This window comes from Chironomus tepperi, unplaced genomic scaffold (genome assembly GCF_022539635.2).
Source record: "Chironomus tepperi strain 1889 unplaced genomic scaffold, CSIRO-AGI_Ctep_v1 contig_388, whole genome shotgun sequence".
Taxonomy (NCBI): Eukaryota; Metazoa; Arthropoda; class Insecta; order Diptera; family Chironomidae; genus Chironomus; species Chironomus tepperi.
Window position 1 is genome coordinate 328,246 of NW_027226510.1, and position 19,895 is coordinate 348,140.

Genomic DNA, 19,895 nt, shown 5'->3' on the forward strand with positions numbered 1-19,895 from the left:
TTAAAATGTTTCTACATTCAGGCTGAGTCATGGCGGGACTTGAACCTAGCAGTTCAAATTCATCACCAACTTTTGTGACTCCTCATCTTGCAAAGTGAACTGTCAAGGCACTTTTGCTTCATGTGGCTTCTTACCTGCAGTAACTGAATCTGCCAAAGATGAACTAATGGAACCTTGCAGAACTAAAAACATCAAGTGCAATTCCTGAAACTTATTTCAAAAGCTGTGGCAACTATACAACCAAAATATCCCAAATTCTATCTTTAACTAAATGAATTTTGAAAATAAATTTAGTTTTCCAAAGGGGTTAAGTTCCAAAAACTGGTTTGACACCCTTATGCATAATTCCCTATAGAGACGTAACTTCAAAAATACATCCCATAAATTTTTAAATCCAAAAAACTGTCAAAAATCCAGCCACGATAAACTCACACGAGAATTTAATAAAAATAATTAAAAATCATTAAAAATTCTCCTCGTAAAAATAACTTTTACGCGGCTTTTGTAAGCCTACTCTAAAAATTTTTTGTTGATAAAGGAAGAATAATCAACTTTCTAATTAACAATACGTATTTTATCCGAGAGATTAGACTCACTGACACTCTTTTTGACGTTGAAAAATAATTTACATTAATAATCCTTGTAATCACAGAACTTTTCAATAATAGATAATTGCTTTTTAACCAACGCGCTCTTTCTATTTGATGAGTAATTAGATTCTTGAGAAAATAGAGCATTTTTGAAAATTAGGGCTGCTTAATAAAACACTTTGTCAAGTCGTTCGGTCGACTTTCGTTAAAATCTCATTAATCAGACATTATAAAGAGCCCAAATAACCTTTGTTAGATCAGTTTTATTGAGTTATTGGATCTTCTCATCGTCTTAAGTCTTGTAATCATTCCTAAATTCGATAATTAATGATTTTTCCCACATATTCTATTCCTAAACATAACTGAAGTTGGCCGCGAAATAACAATTTTAATCGAAAATTTGAATATTGAAAAACCTTTAATTAGTCGATTTCTAATCGCTGGGATAATAATTGAGAATTTGTAAACATACCTGAAGTTAGCTGCGAATTTAAAAATTTAACTGGAAAATATTCCTGAAGTTGGCTGCGAGTGAACAATTTTACTCAAAAATTTGAAAATTAAGACCGTCAACTAATCGATTTATAATTGCTGGAATAATAACTGGGAATTTAGCTACGAATGAAAGGTTTGAACTCAAAAATTTGAATTTCGAATAACTGTTATAAGTTATATTTTCTATATGGATTGATATTTTTTCACAGAAAATTTTCAAATGCTTCAAAACAATTAGAAAATTTGAATTTCAAAAAAAATCCGTTAATTAATCAATTTCTGATCTTTGACAGAAATGCGCTTAAGTCACTAGTAATTTTAGATAGTAACGAGTAATTTTTCAATTTTCTGAGAATAATTTCCTAACTTACCTGATTGAAATGAGAGGGATTTATCTAAAATAATATAAAGTTTCAAAAATTTTCAATTCCTTTGTTTGGCATACCTATAAAAATATTATGAGGATTGCTATGATAATGATAACAATAATAATTTGTAATGTAGAGAAGGGTGGGTTTGGCTTTTATTTCTAACAAAAAAAAAGTTTGATTAAAAATTCAACACAAAATAAACATCAAAAATTTTTTTAATGAAAGTTCCCCTTGAAATATTATCTAAACACTCAGCACAATTGCCACAAAAAAAAAAGGTTCTTTGTTCTAACGAACTTAAAAATACACAGCCAAAAAAACATAATAAAAACTCCGAAACATAATTTTTTCCTTTTTTTGTGTCTCTTTTTCTGTTATGGAAAATTAAATAAAATAATAACAAGTGCAAAGGTAGGCTACTTTATGTTCCATCTGCATTCTTTCTATGTGATATGGATTAGGGGAGATTTTTTTCATTCCATGAAATAGAAAAAATGATAAATTCGTAGCTGTAATGGAATTTACATAATAATTTAATATTGAAGAGAATTCAATTTAATTTTTGGCATTCTGAGGCTGATGCTGATCAGATTATGACACTATGAAGTGCTAGATAATATCACAGCTCAAAGTCAATTCGGATTTTGTATGGAAAGTCGACTCAAGCGGAATTGACTCCATATACATTCTGGGCCGACTTCGAGCTCTGATTAACAAACTTGACTAAATGTCAAATGATTTTTGACACATTTATGGCTGAAAAGAATTTCATGAAGAAATCATGGATGGTCATGTATTTAACGAGTTAAGCACTTTGTTACGGACTTTGAGGTTGTTGAGGATTTACGAAAATTGTGCTATTGACATAAACATTATTTTTTTCATCAACGATATAAGTAATCCATTGAAGTTTGGTCGAGACTTTGGATAGTATTCTATATGATTCAGTGGCCTAGAGAGTAGGGGGTACAAGACAAATAACCATGAAAGGACGTGGTTTCGATATTTGCTTCGAGTACTTTAACTTCACAGATTTTTTAATTTTATAACAATTTTTAAAAATTCATAAATTTTAAAATATTTTTGAAAAATTTAAAATAAAGTTTGTAAGTCCACAATACAGTTAATTTAGTAGTGGGCAACCTGTGTGCCGTGACACACTAGTGTTCTCACAAAAATTATTGGCAATGCTATGAATCATACGACTTGTGGTTCCGCTGGGTTTATTGTTTAAAAAATTCAGCTTTAGACCAACGAGATTCTGATTTGATGCTTCGGAAAGCAAATTTGACTTTGGGCTAGAATCATGCTGGTTTGAAACTGAATTTTTGGTCATTTCTAAGACACATATGTTCTCAGCACCATACATGGTTTAAATTCACGCTATTCAGGTTGATTTTACAGGTTGATATTCCCAAAGATTACCCTAATTTACACTCAATCCATTTCAAAGGATGTATTAAGTATACGTTCCGTCATCCTCATTTTAAAAACTTCCTTTACTCACCCCTACCTTAAGTCATACTCTTTAAACATAAAATAAAAAAAGTTCTAAAAGTATTGAAAAATTTTATCTGACGTGGAAATAAATTTTAAAAATTAACTGAAGCGTTACAAACGAACAGAATAAGCAGCAGCAGCAAAAAGAAAATATCCATTTTTACAGAAGGTTGAGGATGATTTTTTTGTGCAAAATCATAAAATGAAATTACCAAAAGAAATTATAAAGCAGGAATGAGACTAAGAAGAGTCGAACTTTAAAAAAAAATGTGTAATTAGTCTCAAAGGCATTCGGTAAAGCAAATTATTCTGAAAAAGTATACACGCAGAAACAGAATGAGGCAAGAATCTCATTTGGTTTTTGTAGAGTCTTAAGACATTGTATGTGTATGTATAAGATGTTTTGTTTCGAAATATTTGAGGATTTAAGTTGGTATGAAATTCTAAGTATTCTTGAAACCTTTCAAATTGAATCGGTCAATTGATTTTTTTACTTCTTTTTTTTTTCGTTTGTGTTTGAAACGGTTTCGGAAACATCTTTAATTCTCTGGGAAGTGCTTGGAAGAAGAAACTTGGTGAATTACTGAATTTTGCCTATTGTTGAAGTTTTTACAGGCAATGCTTAGTTTTTAATCGTTTAAATATTCCCGAACAGCACTATATGATGGATTAAATGACTTAGCGGCACTTTAGTGGCTGTATTAATAATCTATTAGCATTTGTACTTTTCAAAATTATTTCTTCCAACCCCAAGTGGACAAAAAATCTTTCAAGGCTCCCGCAGATTATAATCTTCATACAAAATGATTTTCAAGATTATAATCTTCCATACAAAGATTATAATCCGAAATAATCTTCATACAAAGATTATAATCTTTAATAATCTTCATAGAAAGATTATAATCTTGAAAATAATCTTCATATAAAAGATTATAATCTTTTAATAGAATGAATTTAATTTCAAATATATGGAAAATTAACATTTTATGAGAAATTAATTATTTTCTGAGCTTTTCGTCAACTGTGCACGGTGCATCATTTGTCAAACTGGGTTTTCACCCAATTGCTATGAAAATTAATGCGAAAAATCTTATTTTTAGGAAAATTTCACACTAGGTTTAAGAAAATTCAAGCCAAAATTGACATTTTCGAGGGTTTTTCTGCCTTGTTTAAGCAAACTTAAGAAAAATCTGTCTTTTCTGTGTGGTTTTACACTCCAATTTGGCTTTACTGAGGAGTTTTCCACTCTAAATAAGGAAACCGATCCAAAATTCGTCGAGTTTTTCACCTCAAATTAGAAAACCAAGGCCAAATTCGGCTTTTCTGAAAAATTTTTCACTCTAAATAAGAAAACCGAGGCAAAATTTGGCATTTTTAATAGGTTTTTCATCCCAAATAAGAAAACTGAGGCCAAATTCGGCTTTACTGATGAGTTTTTAACCTCAAATAAGAAAACTGAGGCCTAATCCGGCTTTACTGTGTGGTTTTCCATCCTAAATTAGAAAACTGAGGCCAAATTCAATTTTATGGAGGAGTTTTCCACAATAAATAAAGAAATCAAGACAAAATTTGGCATTTTTAATTGGTTTTTCTAAGGTTTTCCATCCCAAATAAGAATACTGAAGTAAAATTCGACTTTTCCGAATAGGTTTTCATCCAAAATATGAATACTAAGGCAAAATTCTGCTTTTTTCGATAATTTAATGTAAATTACACTTTCGTAACATTTAATAACTCAATATGACATTAAAGTTGAAGATTATAATCTTTAAAAGGATTTGTATGGAAAAGATTATAATCTCCATGCAAAGATTATTAAAGATTATAATCTTCATACAAAATTTTCAAAGATTATAATCTTCCATACAAAGATTATAATCTTTAATAATCTTCATACAAAGATTTTTTAAGATTATAATCTCCATAGAAAGATTATTGAAGATTATAATCTGCGGGAGCCTTGAAATCTTTAGAACTAGTCACTTAACTAGACATTGTCTCGCTTTAAGCAGTTTTATGTAATTAGGGTTCATCTCAAACTGCAGACCTGTAGCCTTGGACGAAATATGTGATACAGCCGAACATTTCAGGCTTGCGCATTTAAAATGCAAGAAACCTGGACTTGCGATGTTTCACTCAATTCTGGTTATAATGTATTTTACCTCATTCAAGAAGCTATTTGATTAAAATTCAAATCAACCTTTAAAATCCTTAGTTACTTACTAAGGTCTTACGTGTCTTACGATTTCCAGTCGTATGCTCTTACTATTGAACTATCAGGCCTGATTAAAATGCTTAACAGAATGTAATTTTAAACAATTATTCTGCTCTTAAGATACTTAAGGCTGTTTTCTAGATAGTGTCCCTAGCAGGCACCTAAGCAGCTCTTAAGAGCTTGCTTTACTTAAGTAGTATACTAGTCAAGGGGTCGAACTTGTTCGTGAATTCTCGTGAATGCGGGAAAATTCTTGACATAACTCTCAGTAGGGTGTTCAGTTCTTTACCATTCATGCGGCTTTACCTGGAAATTTCAACAGAAATAAATACAAATTATATGGAAAATTACTGCTAAATTCACAAAACTTCACATAAAACTCTTTCAACGGATAATAGAAGATTTCCTGCAATAATTTCCACAAACGTTTACACGCATATTACGTATTACAGCACTGTTATCATAAATCACTAAAATAATAAATTGTATCGCTCTATTTTGACTCGTATAATATTTCTACGTCAACAATACAAACAATTTTTTTTCGGATATAAAACAATAATTACAAGTTTTTAATAATTATTCTCGGAATTATTGCCACATGATTGGCACGTGAATGAACAGAGATCGTAAACAGTCATAACTTATCAGACGGGACAAAAAAAAGCGAGAGTAGATATAGAAAAAGAATTATTAATATTATTTACCCGACAAATGTCTCAAATTTCCCTAGTTCACATCCATCAGTGCGCATACCGCAGAAAAAATCGTTAAATCTTCCATTCATTAAATTATTCACTGAACATTCTTCACCTCTCCTTTGACATCACCAACCGATGATGTCATGATTCCAATTGTATCCACATACATACACATATTGTAAGTGAGTCTTTGGAGTATCTTCACACTATTTTGCATCAGTGGTGGGTAATCTGTGTGCGGCGCGGCTTACTAGTTATGCTTTCCAGATTTTCGGAATCGGGAGGGGATTAGGACGGAACCGGGACTTGGATTGAAACGGGATTTAGACGGAACCGGGATTTAGACGGAACAGGGATTTAGACGGAATCAGGATTTGGACGGAACCGAGATTTGGACGGAACTGGGATTTAGACGGAATTGGGATTTGGACGGAACCGTGAATTGGACCGAACCGTGATTTGGACGGAACTGAAAATTTGACGGAACCGGGTCTTGGACGGATTCGGGACTTGGACGGATTCGGGACTTAGACGGAACCGAAACTTGGTCGGAACCATAACTTGGTCGGAACCGAAACTTGGTCGGAACCGAAACTTGGTCGGAACCGAAACTTGGTCGGAACCGAAACTTGGTCGGAACCGAAACTTGGTCGGAACCAAAACTTGGTCGAACCGGGACTTGCACGGAACCGGGAGTTGGAGGGGAAATTCCGATTTCGGTTCTGATATCGGCCTAGTAATTGTGCCACAAAATATAAAAGTTTCCCCACCACTGACTTCGCATCATAGAAGATCTAAAGTAGTAAAAGAAGAATCTTTTAAAAAATCATTTAAAATTGAGCACTTGATTTATATCCATTTGAGTATTTCGATTTATATATATTTCTTTTTTTGCTGTATGTCGGAGTCGGAGAATAATTTGTGGGGTCGGCGAACAACAACAATGAGCGTAAAATAAGCGTTTGGATATATATGTGTGTAAAAACAACAACAAAAAAAGGCAGCGTTGTTGACGATGATGATGCGAATATCAAAATCCAGTCACAGATATTAGCGTGACGATGTATATACAAATTTTTTTTTCAGGTACTAATTGCTTATGTCAACAATCAAAAAATATTATTTTTTTTGTCGCTTAATGTTATCAACATTTACAAAAAAGGTGCCATAAAAAAATTTATTTTAGATGGGCTCTGATATTATCGATTTGCCTGGCATCATCTTTGACCGTGTGATCCAAATGTTGAAGGCTCTGCTATGGAGCGTTTAAGGGTCTGGCAAAACACTTTCATTGGTGCCAAATTGACGGCTCCTGTTTTTCACAGCCATATGAACGTCAAACGGATTTTAGACAGCCATATAGACGTCAAACTGATTTTTGACAGTCATATGGAAATTAAACGGCACTTAAGGCAGCCATATGGAAACTAAATGGGTTTTTGACTGCCATATGAATCTTAACCGAATTTATGGCTATCATACTGACGCCAAATGAATTTGTGAGAGCTGTATGGACGTCAAACTGACTTTTGACAGTCATTTGGACGTCAAACGATTTTTAGCAGTCATATGGACGTCAAACGGGTTTTTGGCAGTCAAATAGACACAAAACTGATTTTAGGCAGCCATATGGACGCCAAACGAAGGCCATTTACATTTGGTGATAATAAGTGAGGTTATGGTGACCCTTAGAAGCTCTTTAGCACAGCCTTCTTCATTCATGTTGCTCGGGTTTTTATTTCATCTTTTTGAAAAAAGTTACTTCACAATTTTCGTGTTTAGGAAGGAAAGAGAGAAGAAAAAAAAAATCATTCAAAAATTGCTCTTTGCCTTTTCATCTAATAATTTATTCAATTCCGTTTATATCTGAAAAATTCGAATATTTTTTTTTCTTTCCTTTCCTTCATGTACATTTCAAAAGAAGAAATAAATTCACTGTGTATAAATGCTCGATTCTCGCACGTTTTTTTTTTGACGGTCAATCATCGCTTTCGAGTGTAGTTGTGCATTAATTCATGAAAAATATCATATAAACATCGCACATGTATAAGCCAAAAACGATGAATATTACTTTGCAACGACCGAAACATCTTTTTCCCTTGCAATAAAAATTTACTTTTCTTTTTCATGTTTATATTAACATAAGACTGGGTTGGATTATATGGATAGACTATGAAAATATTTAGAATGTATGTGCGACTGACTGTGGATGAAAAATTAGAAAATAACACGAGTTTAATTTTTCTAGTAAAAAAGTCATCGGTTTTCATGAAAAATCATTTTGGTCTAAGACATGAGTAATGCTATCGATGATAGATTTGATGATCTAGCTAATTACTTGTGTCAAGTGTCTCGTTCGATCTTTAAACTGAACATATTTTCTCTTTAAATTGATTTGATATTTATTTTCTGTGATGATAAAATTAAAAACATTTTAAAAGACTTGACTTGATATTTTTTTAAATTATTTCTATGGTGAAATTGCGAGATTTGAGTAGAAATTGATTGAAACTATGTAAGAAGATCGTAATGAAGCGACGAGTTTCTAAGTGGACAATTTGGCATAATATCTAGTTGATAACTCAGACAAATTTTATGAAACGTTCTGGAGAAAACGTCATTGGCAGTCCAAAGGCTAGTCCATAACCAGACATTATATCAAGTTGTCCACTAGGGGCTCTAGTCAGTAACTATGGAGACTCAACAGCAAACTAAGAACCAAGTGACATCCACTAGGGTTTCCCAAAGTCTCATTTTTGATCGGGACCCATACCGAGACTGGGGTAGAAACCGTTACCGAGAACTAGACTGGGAACTAGAACGAGACTGGGAACGAGAACTCGACTAAGACCGAGATCGAGACTGAGACCGAGGACAAGATTGGGACTAACATCTAGACTGGGACCGAGATCAGAATTGGGACTGAATTCAAGACTGGTACCGAGACCGAGACTGGGACTAAAATTGAGACTGGGATCGAGATTGAGGCTGGGACCGAGGACGAGATTGGGATCGAGACCAAGATAGATTACAAGGGAAATCATCTAAGTCTCGATCGCGATAAATTTCTACTTGGCGAATCAAACAAATTTGCTAATTGATTGCCACTTGGTTCTAAGTAAACTGCCAAATCGTTACCTTGATAGCAACATTTCAAGATGTATCGATCGAGTCCATACGAAATCCACTTCTCCTTCTTCCTTCCAATTAAAAATTGACTATTTCAAATAATATGCTAGTCAGTATAGAGTTCTAAGTTAAAAATTAATTTGAAAGAGTATGAGGAAGTGATCAGCAAGAGTGCGGAACTGATTAAACACGCTTGATCAATTTTGGTCATTTAAACAATTCCGCACCTTTGGTGATTTGTTTTAGTGAACACTTTTTGAAGTTGAAATAGCTTGAAAACACACAGCTACTCTGTGTCTGAAAATACCGTCTTAGACTGACTTGAATATGTTTTGAGGTTAGTTTGGCTTGCAGTCAGAGTCATGTTGGTATGGGGAAGAATTCAAGAGGCATAGAAATGAACGAAAATGCGGCCCCAGGTTGACTTGAATCTGAATGCAGGCCATCTAGCCTCAAGTCAGAGTCAAGGAGGTCTGCAGCCGGACTTTAGGCCATTTCAACGCCATCTGCTTTCTGAATAACTTTAAAAAATCAAAAAAGTTATCAAACAGCACTTCTAGATAGAAATAAGTGCAAAAATTCAAAAAGGTCTCAAATACAGCACATCAAGATAAGGAACACAATCGATATAAAAATTGCAAAAAACATGAAATTTCCTAACGAACTTTCTTCCGAGAATTTTTTATCAACAGAACAATAAATTAAGTCAATATTATATCCGTCCAAACAGATTCATAATAATCACCTTTCATATCCGATACCAACTAACGATAAAACTGCTTACAAGGGTCAATAGTTCCAACTAAATCTGCATAAAAAGCATTTCAAGCAACAATCGTCCATAATCGTATAGTTTCTTGAGATTAAAAACTTTATTCTTATTTCCCCTCAATATTTTTAGATATCTTTCGTTCGAATGAACTTAAAGGCATAAAAATATGTATTTGAAAATGCCGAAAAAAAAAACTGTTTATTTTTTAATCAAATACACATTTCAGAAAGACAGACTCACACTTTCGTGAGGCACCACTGCGACCGTGTGTATCGTTCATTCATGATGTGCGTTCATAGCCCGCTGAATATCGCACTTGTATATCTTTTTTTTATTGTTATATTCTTATATGTGTATATCGTAGCGTCCATACATATAAAAATGCACACAACAAATACAAACTAAGGAATGGATTTTTATTAATACTGTTTTACAACACATAAGCACAGTTTTGAGAGACAGAACCGTGAGGCATAAATGTATGAATGGAAGAAGAAAAAGAAAAAAAAAAATTATTGTGTTTTTAGTTTGAAATATTGAAATACTATACACGAAGAATTAGTTGAAAAATCTGCTGTCGCGGAACCAGTATTCATTTTTATTTCGTGGTTTATTTTTTTCAAAAAAATTTAAAAAAATACAAATTTTAATAAAACATAACTTTTAATTTTTTTTTGTGTCTAAAATTCTTAGTGAAATACGAGTCTTTATTTAGTGTCAATTATAATTATTAACATATTTTGATGACCCTAAAGGAATCAAATAAAATATAAAATTCGTGTTATAAAAATATTAGTTTGTTTCTTTTAATATTCTTGATGAAAGCAGCTAATTTTTTACAAGTGTAAATATTGTTTGGTATTATCGCGTTGAAAGATACATGGAATTGAAATAGATAAATTATTAAAAAAACAAGGAAGGTTGAAAACAGAAAAATTAAAAGTGTTTAGAATTGTATCAATTTGGATTTTGAAAAATTTAACGGATTTTTAAATTTCAAAAATTTACACATCAAAAATTTTGAAACTTGGTTTTTTACATATCAAATTTAACGGACTTTTAAAAATTTGAATTTGTTTACACATTAATTTTGATTGTTTACACATCAAATTTGATTATTTACACATCAAATTTAACGGATTCTTAAAATTCAAAAAATTACACAAGTGAATTACAAAGACTTAATTAAGAATTCATAAAAGTGATTCAAATTTAATCATTTGTGAGCCAGTGATGTTATTACCTTAAAATAAAAAAGTATATACATAAAAAAGAGAAATATTCATATATTGAACAGGTGGTTGGACTAAACATTTCGTGTGTGACATTTTACATTACAAATTGTATGACACTAGTTGCCATTCAGAAATAATAAAAAGAAGTGAAGAGAAGAACCGAAGATAAAAAATAATAATTTTCCCTTCTATTTAGCAAGCAAGCACAAAAAAATAAGAGTCAATTTATTAATTCACACGAAAAGAGACTGCAAAAATTATTATTTTGGATTTCTTTCATTTTGGATAGCTGCTAGTTGACTAAAATGTTAGTATGAAAAAAAAAAGTTGTTTGATAATTTATGCTAAAAAACTCTTGTTTTTCTCGCACTTAACAAGCTGATGTATTTATTGCCTATTCAATAGATTCTTCTGAGGAATATATTTACTATCTTTAGCACTTGAACAGTTCATTTTGAACATCATTAAAATAGATTAAAAAATATTGAAGAGCTGTTTTTTCTCAAGTGTATTCTCGTCCGCGCCCTTTTTGGTTAAATTATATATTTATATATATACTGCATATCTCTATGTTATTTTTACAAAAGAAAAGAAAAGAAAAAAAAAAAGGTATTAGAGAATTAATTCCGTATAAAATTATGTGTGACATGACTAATATCAGTTCTACACTTGAATGATGTTTACACTTTTTTTTATTTTAAAAACTGTTTCTTCGCCAATGTTTATATTCAAATGAACTGGAAATGTTCGTAATAAGTAAATTAATTGTGAGTTTATTTTATTAAAATCTCAGGCTACGGAACTAGTCTTACTTACTTGCTTACTTTCTTCGTTGGGGCATACAGATCAATTGTGATGCATGAACTTGTTTAAGTTTCCTAGCTTGTAGTTAAGGCTTGCATGGTGGCTTGCTAGACAGACACACCCTGTGAAAACCAGAGCCTCCCCTTAAATGCTTTCATGGTACATAATTACCACTAGGATACCTAAAAGCGGTCTCTTTGTCTCTTACGGCTCATTTGACTCCACTCCACTTTGTGACATGAATTGAGAGTCTTTACCTAAAGAAAGTGAGGTTGGTGCACGGTGAAGTTAAGCTAGATGTGGCTGAAGAAGACACATAGCTATATTGCAAATTGACCCATCTTTAAGAAACTAGCTATAAAATACCATCTCCAGGGTGTGCAAGACCTTTGTACTTCAGTAGATCTTCAGTTAATAGTGGGGAATCAGATTCGTAACCCGGGATACCTTGCCATGCTCTACTGGAGAAGGCTGAGGGCTATTCTAGGTTACCCTATTCCAATATATTTGAGCACTTCTAAGGCTTAAGTAGGGTTAGAGTTGATGACGACGTTCTTTTGAATTGCCCTGCCCATTCGAGTAAGGTAGGATAGGTTATATCCCGGAAAGGTTTAAAAACCAGCTTCAGAACCACTTTGATAGATGACATCACTGCCTTTAGCTTACCAAAGAAGGCTGTTAGCCGCATTTTCATAACATATGATTCGAAATTCGAAAAAGAACAAATATAAAGTTTCTGCTGCCGAGTCTCGAACCCATGACCGCTTGGCCGGTATCACAATAATTAGGTACCAAAGTACTTAACCATCCCGCCACCAAACCACTTCGACTAATTTTAAGTTTCCTAGCCTAGATTAAAACAGTTTCACTTTTTGAGAACATTCTTAAATACATTTTTTGTTACATCCATTTCAGCTATTTCTGGACATCAAAGACTTAAAATTTCTTAACTACACGGTCTACCCAACAACACTACATGACGAATGAATTCTTGATGAATTAAAAATTTCTTAATACATGTCGCATGTAGCGATTCTTATTAGAATTATTCTTGTGAAACTGAATGTTTTTTGAATGTATTTTTATTCTTTCTCGTATGTGTGACTAAATGGGAAAACAAATTATTTAATGGGGAATGAGAGGGAGATGATGTGAAAAAAAAGCTAAACTAAAATTGGAATGTGTAGTTCATCTAGAAAATTATTTGGTTAAAGTTTAATTAACCACAATATAACATTAATCTATTAAGGGGTCTAACCTGTTTGGATCCTTTCGTAAAATTGCCTCAAAGCATTAAAACAATTTTAATGAGACTCATCAAAGTAGGAAACTCATTTCCTTGTTGCTTTGAATAATTTATAAACTATATGTGTTCATATATATATATGGATATGGATGTATATTAAAATGCCGAGAGGATTATTACATTCATTTTTCGTACTATATGTACATATTTTCTTTTATATCGTTTGGGTTAGAGCTACTAAACATGCGGTTGTTCTATTTATTATTAATACAATACAACTATCAGACTCTATTATATGTGCGGCATACAAAATGCTTTTTTTTCTGGCTGTTTAGTTACTAATAACTAGAAACTGAGAGTTGTTGATGAAGGTAATAAACATTTAAATTATTTACCGGCTCGTTGGACGATTTGTTGTGAGTTGGAGTTGCTTGGTGGCCGAATGGTTTAGTACTTTGATATCATATCGTTGTAGTATCGACTCTGCGGTCATGGGTTCGAGACTCGGCAGGACAAATTCATTACTTGTCCGTTTTCGAATCACATGTAGTGGAAATGGGGTTCACAATCTTGGTTTGTAGGTTATAGGCTGTATTTGTCTTTAAAGTAATGGTTCTGGGATCGGTTTCTTAACATACTAGCGATATGAAATTCCCAATCATACCCAGGTAGGCTGCGCTTTTTTAGGGTACCTCACTCTCTCTACGTAAGAGTAGCTCAATACGGGGTTCAGCCTTAATGTACCTGGGATAGGGTGGGGTAGGGTAACCTAGGGTAGAATGAGGTATGATAACTCAGGATTACCCTGCCATACCCGAGTATCGTAGAAACTTGTATGAAGGCTAAGAACCAATTGAAATTTGTATTAAATCATATACTTCACAAGTGTTAGCAGAAATAAATCAATTCAAATTATATTCGTTTTTTCTGCGAATTCAAGTCTCGACTTCGACTTCCTTAATAAAAACTAAATATTTCCAACTTATTAAGTATTACTGTATAAACTATAATACAGTTTGACAATCGAATTCAATCAGCTGTTTATTAAAAATAAAAATAAAAAGTAGAAAACAAGATTCAGATTTGACAAAGTTCTCTATTCTAGCAAAGTGACATGCTGTCTTGTTTTGCCATGTGTCTTTGTCATGCAGTTTTTTTCATCTGTTTACGACTTTTTTCATTCAAATTTTTAGTGCCAAGCTACATTCTTAAATTCCACGTTGTTACAAATCTGGTACACATTTTCATATTTTTTATGAATTTTTGTGAGTTTCCCGATTTTTGTGGTATGAAGCTCTAATACTGAGGATTAGGGGGGTATTCAGGAGGGGGGGAATTTGGGGTCAAATCCACACATTGCAACAATTCATTAAATTGCTATGGATCCAAGCCCTTCTCCCCCATACACCCTAAATTTTTGAGGTTCATATCAAAAATGCCTAGCTCCGTCCCTGCTTAGCATCTCAGGAATTCCTGCATGCCATGTGATTTTCATAAAACTTCCACCCAAAGAATGTCAGCCAACTAACAAATCAAAACACTTTTCATGTGAAAATGCGCTGAAATAGCTTCACGAACTTGCATTTTAATTGTCAGCTATAATTCTCTCTACTTGCCTACTATTCTTGTTCGTAACTTAAAGGACGCGCATGACGAAATTGCCTGTCAGTAAATTATAGTAACGACTGTATTATAGGAATATTAATATTGGCACATTCAACCTTGAATTGCCTTTAAGTTATTGTTCGCAAAAAATTATTTATGAAGTCATATGTTCTCCTTAATAAAAACATCATCATCCATGACCCATTCAATAGTCATAATAAATATTTAGTCATAAATGATGAGCCTATTCGATTAATGTTGATTACTTCAAGGTGTGCCTGAATAAATTATACAAATTTTTTGACAGATCAAATCTCAACAATTTTTAGGAATTTGAATTTTCATGGCAATACCCTCAAGTCAGTGATGGACAACCTTTGTGATGCGGTACACTGGTGTGGCGTCAAATGTCACGAACCGCATGCCATGTGAGGCTTTGCTCGAGGACTACCAAAGTGTCCTGTGACAAAATAAAGGTTCCCCACTCCTGCCTTTAAATGCTAACCTTGGAATTCCCATAAAATGTTCATTACACTTCTTAAAAATGCAAAAAAAAAGTCATAACACTGCATTTTTGCATGCATGCTCACATTGCAAGTCATTATAAGATGCCTTTTCAATATTGGCTCATTATTTTCACGAGAAAATAGCGACGAGACTGACTGATTTATGCATAAAATATTCACATGTATTTCGCCGGTAATACCGTTATAATAATTCTCATTTTTTTATCATTATAGTTGAATGATAATCATTTTCATATCCGTTCAGTAGCGTATCGATTCAATGAGTACATCCAACAACGACGCCTCTGCCTGAAATGTATACATACGATTTATAAAAAAAAATATTATTAAATATACAAAAAAATAACACACAGGCAGAAAAACTTACCTTTTCCGATGATCTCATCACTTTATTTTGTTTAACTAATTTTATATTAATTTGCAAGACTAAAGAGTTAAAGGAAGAAGTTAGTCCATAGTCCAGTGGTGGTCAACCTTTTATTTTCCGCGGTATATCTTATTGTAGTCGCCGCACGATTTTGGTCTAGGCACGACGTACGCTACGGTTCATGGCATTTCCAAGCCAGCACTTTAGCGTACCGCATCACACAGGTTGTCCACCCCTGCAATATCCATTGATTTTTCATAATAGTTTTTGATTTTACGTTTCGTTTGCGGAAGAATAACTTAGCACGAGGTATCTACATACTTAAAAGGTTTTCAAACAAAAAAAAAATATACCCGAATACATACGTACTTAGCTATTTGAATTGAAGTGTGTATCTTAGAGATTTGAACAATGTTTAGCTTTTTGAATGAAATAATGTGTATTGCACAGCTTTTTTGGGGGTCTTTTTTGAGTGCGGTTTCTACAAGGACAGACAATAAAATTTATTGTTTAAGACTGTTGTGCTATCAAGGTGTTAAGTTGAGTCAAAGAAACAGAAAACCACAATGTGCGGAAGACTTCTGTGGATCTGGTCATTAGTCTTTGTTTAGACAATTTTTAACCCCATGTGAGCTACAAAGAAATATAGTGTTGAAATAATTCACACTTTTATTTAATTGATGTGGCTTTACATCAATTGAAGTTTACACTTAAAGAAGTACAATTATTCAAAATTTCAATTTTCAAGGTTAGGATACAAGGGCGTAGCCAAATATTTTCTGTGTCGAACGCAAAAATTGAAAAAATTTTATTTTGGATTTTTGCCTGGAAAATCCAGCAACATGCGAAATGAGCAAGAAGAGGATGGGGTTGGAAGTCAATGTGTCAAAATTAGGGTCAAGTCTGAATAAACCCCTCCCGAGTGAGCAACTTGACAAAATGTCTAGTTAATAGCTAAATTCACGGTTGACTTATGGCATTTTCCATGGAACATTCCAGAGAAAATATCATTAATTGACTGTACGTCTGGTTATTTACTGGATATTATGTCAAATTGACTACTCGGCCCTGTTATGATACTATTTGGTATGCACTACTCATGTCTCAAACAAAAACAATAAAATCTTTTGGAATAGTCAGTCGTTCGTATCAACTAAGCCGTATATTTCTGATGTCATTAAAGCAACTATCATTAAGTATTACTTTATATTATATCATAAGTATTACTATTGATGACTATAAATAAGTATTTGCTTATATGATGACATTATTGTGAGTTTGGAAGTGTTTAAGTACATAAGTTGGTAATCTTTGTGCGGTAACGCAATAGTGTGTCAGTAAGTCTCAGGTGTGCCGCGAATAATTGCTGCATTGATCTTCAACCACCTGACCAATTCTTATTGACTTACTTACTTTGGTGGCTGTACAGATCAACTGTGATCCATGGCATCCCTCAGATGATGCCCAAAGCTGGCTCTATCATTGACTTCTGTCTGCCAATTGCCAATACCAAATGCAATACTGTCTCTATCGACAGCTTCCTTCCAAAAGTTCTTTGGTACGACTCCTTGAAATTGGTTAATTTCACCGAATTTATGATATTATGACAGTTTCTGATTCCAAACCACGACTAAAACACTTTCAAGATGCTCTGCATGTTCTACAAAATTCACAATAAAAATACTTGCACACTACAAAGTGAACATAATTCAAATTTTATTCAACAGTTGAGAACAAGTAGAATAAAGAATAGAACACATTCTTGTGGTAGCATTTAAAAGCACCAAAAGTTTATGGTAATTTGTGAGCATTTATACATACTTTATGGTAATGAGCGTAGTTTCTCAGTCATGAATTCAATGAAGAGGGGCTGTTTGAATGTTATGTACAGGTGAGAGGGGTGTGGGATGGGGAGGGTTGTGTTTTAATCTGATCTCCTTCTAAACAATGAATATTCCAAGAATTTTATGGTTCATTTTTGAACAAAGGTCGTTATTCTCATTTCCTGCATTTTAGATGCGCATGTTGGCAGTTTTAGAAGCAGTGAAAAAGCGACAATGGTCAAGTGGTTAAAGCTGGCAGTTTTAGGCAGTAGTTCATCCAAGGCTGCAGGCCTGCATTTTTTGTCTATAGGCCAGCAATTTAGGTCAAACCCTAGGAACAAGTAATAGTTCCCAGAATCGTTTCCTAAAACATTAATTGAGTAATAAAGAATTTCTACAATTTTCTCAATGACAGCTTAAGTCTCTCATTGAAGACACTCAAGGAAAGTAATAACTGTATGCAATTAAGTCAACAGAAAAATACTATTTGCTTGCTATTTGCATTATTAAAATGAGTAAATGACAAATAAATTTTCAATTATTTTTATGGATGCAGCAAATGTTGAAATCATTTCAGCTATAATCCATTCCAATTGAGTTGTGAAATGAGTAAAAAGTCACTTTTTTAAAATTTATTAAATTTTTTTTTTCACATGTCAAAATATCAGCATGAAAACATGAAAAACCCTAGTTGAGATGAAAATCTTTTTTGAAGAAGAAAAATTGGAAATGAAAAATCGTAGAGGAATCAAAATTAGAAAAGCATTTTTTTATCTCATCTCAACAATATTTTACCTCGGAAATATTTACATATAGTAATCAATTTTGACTTCTTTATTAACTCATTCTGATTGCTTTCAATGTGGATTTTGAACAAATAAATATATATTTATTTATAATACATCTATACACATATGAACATATGTCTGTATGCGAGTTAAGCAGTTCAAATACAGTCATACATACAGTGAGAGAGACTTCAATTAATTTTAATACAGTATGAAGGCAAGTAAATTTGTAAACCGGCAGTCAATTTAAAACAATTGGTTTTGATGATGTTCACGGGCCGGCATGAACATAATCAACACACAACGACATTGACGAGTGAAATATAAGAGCTCAAATGCAAATACAAATGTATGTATATACATATACTGAGACGGTTCCCTCATGAAAAATAATAAAGGATGTTTTATTTAATATGAATAGTTATTATAAACATTATTCGTGATATCCGTTCATAATATGTACAATCGAACTTGATTTGTTTCGCTTTCTGTTGCTGCTTATAACTGAAATTGTGTTTATTGGAAGTAAGAATTGGATAAAAGTGAGCAATTATGAATATTTTTTTTTTTGAATTATTCAGGAATTGGAAACATGGGACAATTTGAGATAATTGGGGATCAAATTGAGTTGTTAAGTACATGCACAGAATGAATGTGTTCTAATTTGATTTAGTTTGTGAACACATGATAAATTATATGAATATATTTATAGAGTCAAGTGGTTCTAGTCCAAAGTCGAAGTCAACAATACAGAGTTGAGTCGGCTTATTTGTATCCAAGTGAAACAGGTTACTAAATATTAGATGAGCAGTTATAAACTAGTTAGCAATAAACTTGACATTCTATGGCAACCTCCGCAAATGTCAAGTTTATTAATAGAAATATAGTCGACTTATTGGAGTCTGTTCTACTTAGGATGCAAAATTTAAGTCGAATTCTAGCTCTGGTTTTAATTAAATCCAATAAATTACATGGCCAGGTAGATTTTGCATCAAAATTTCAAATTGGAGACAATTAAGGATATCCGAAGTCTCAATTTCGTCTAAATTTCGATACCTAGACTGAGTACGGAACAGAAAATACAGTGGAATTTCCCAAAGTGGACAAATCTCAAGACCGAGACCAAGATAAAGTAACGAACCGCAACTTCGAAGACCAAGAATTTCCCAAGGTCAACAAATCTCGATACCAAGACTGGGAAGTCTTCGTCTCGGCATCGCGAACCATTAGAGTTACATAGTATCAAATTCATTCAACTCGCGCTATAAACTGTCAAACATGCGGGCTATTTCCTGTCACATTTTCATTTATTTTTGTCAAATTTGAACTTGCTGTGGCAAATTTTATTTAATTGGCATTGTTATTTGTACAAATGTAAAAAAAAAGATGGAAAGGTTCATTCATCCAAATGATCATCTGGTTGATGTGGACAAGATTGTTTGACATTTTACATATAGCTTTATTTTCGAAGATATTGTTCTTAAAGGCACATGATTTAGACAGATGAAAATTAGTGGCTTCAAGCTCAAATTGCTCTAGATAGGACTAGGTTTTACTAAATCCGACTCCAGCCCAGAGAGCCTGGGGACACTCCTTTTCAAATTTTTCATTCAATGTGCCATTTGATTGTACTTTCTCGAACAGACAAAGAGCATACTTATGAGTATACTCCAAAATTGGGTAATATGCTACAAAATTTAACATTTTCTTAGGCACAACCATTTAGG

General features: G+C 33.0%; 1 protein-coding gene across 4 annotated transcripts in view; it reads left to right on the forward strand.

Moving 5' to 3' along the window:
• heph (polypyrimidine tract-binding protein 1 heph) overlaps positions 1–19,895 on the forward strand; it is a 128,530-nt gene that overhangs the window by 16,696 nt on the left and 91,939 nt on the right. For 2 of the 4 annotated variants that reach the window (XM_070648129.1, XM_070648132.1), the window contains exon 1: positions 10,916–11,315. The exons of the other annotated variants lie outside the window; for them this stretch is intronic. The gene's annotated coding sequence lies outside the window, so the exon portion shown is untranslated. Of the gene's footprint in view, positions 1–10,915; positions 11,316–19,895 lie in introns of those variants that run through there. 4 annotated transcript variants of the gene reach the window in all.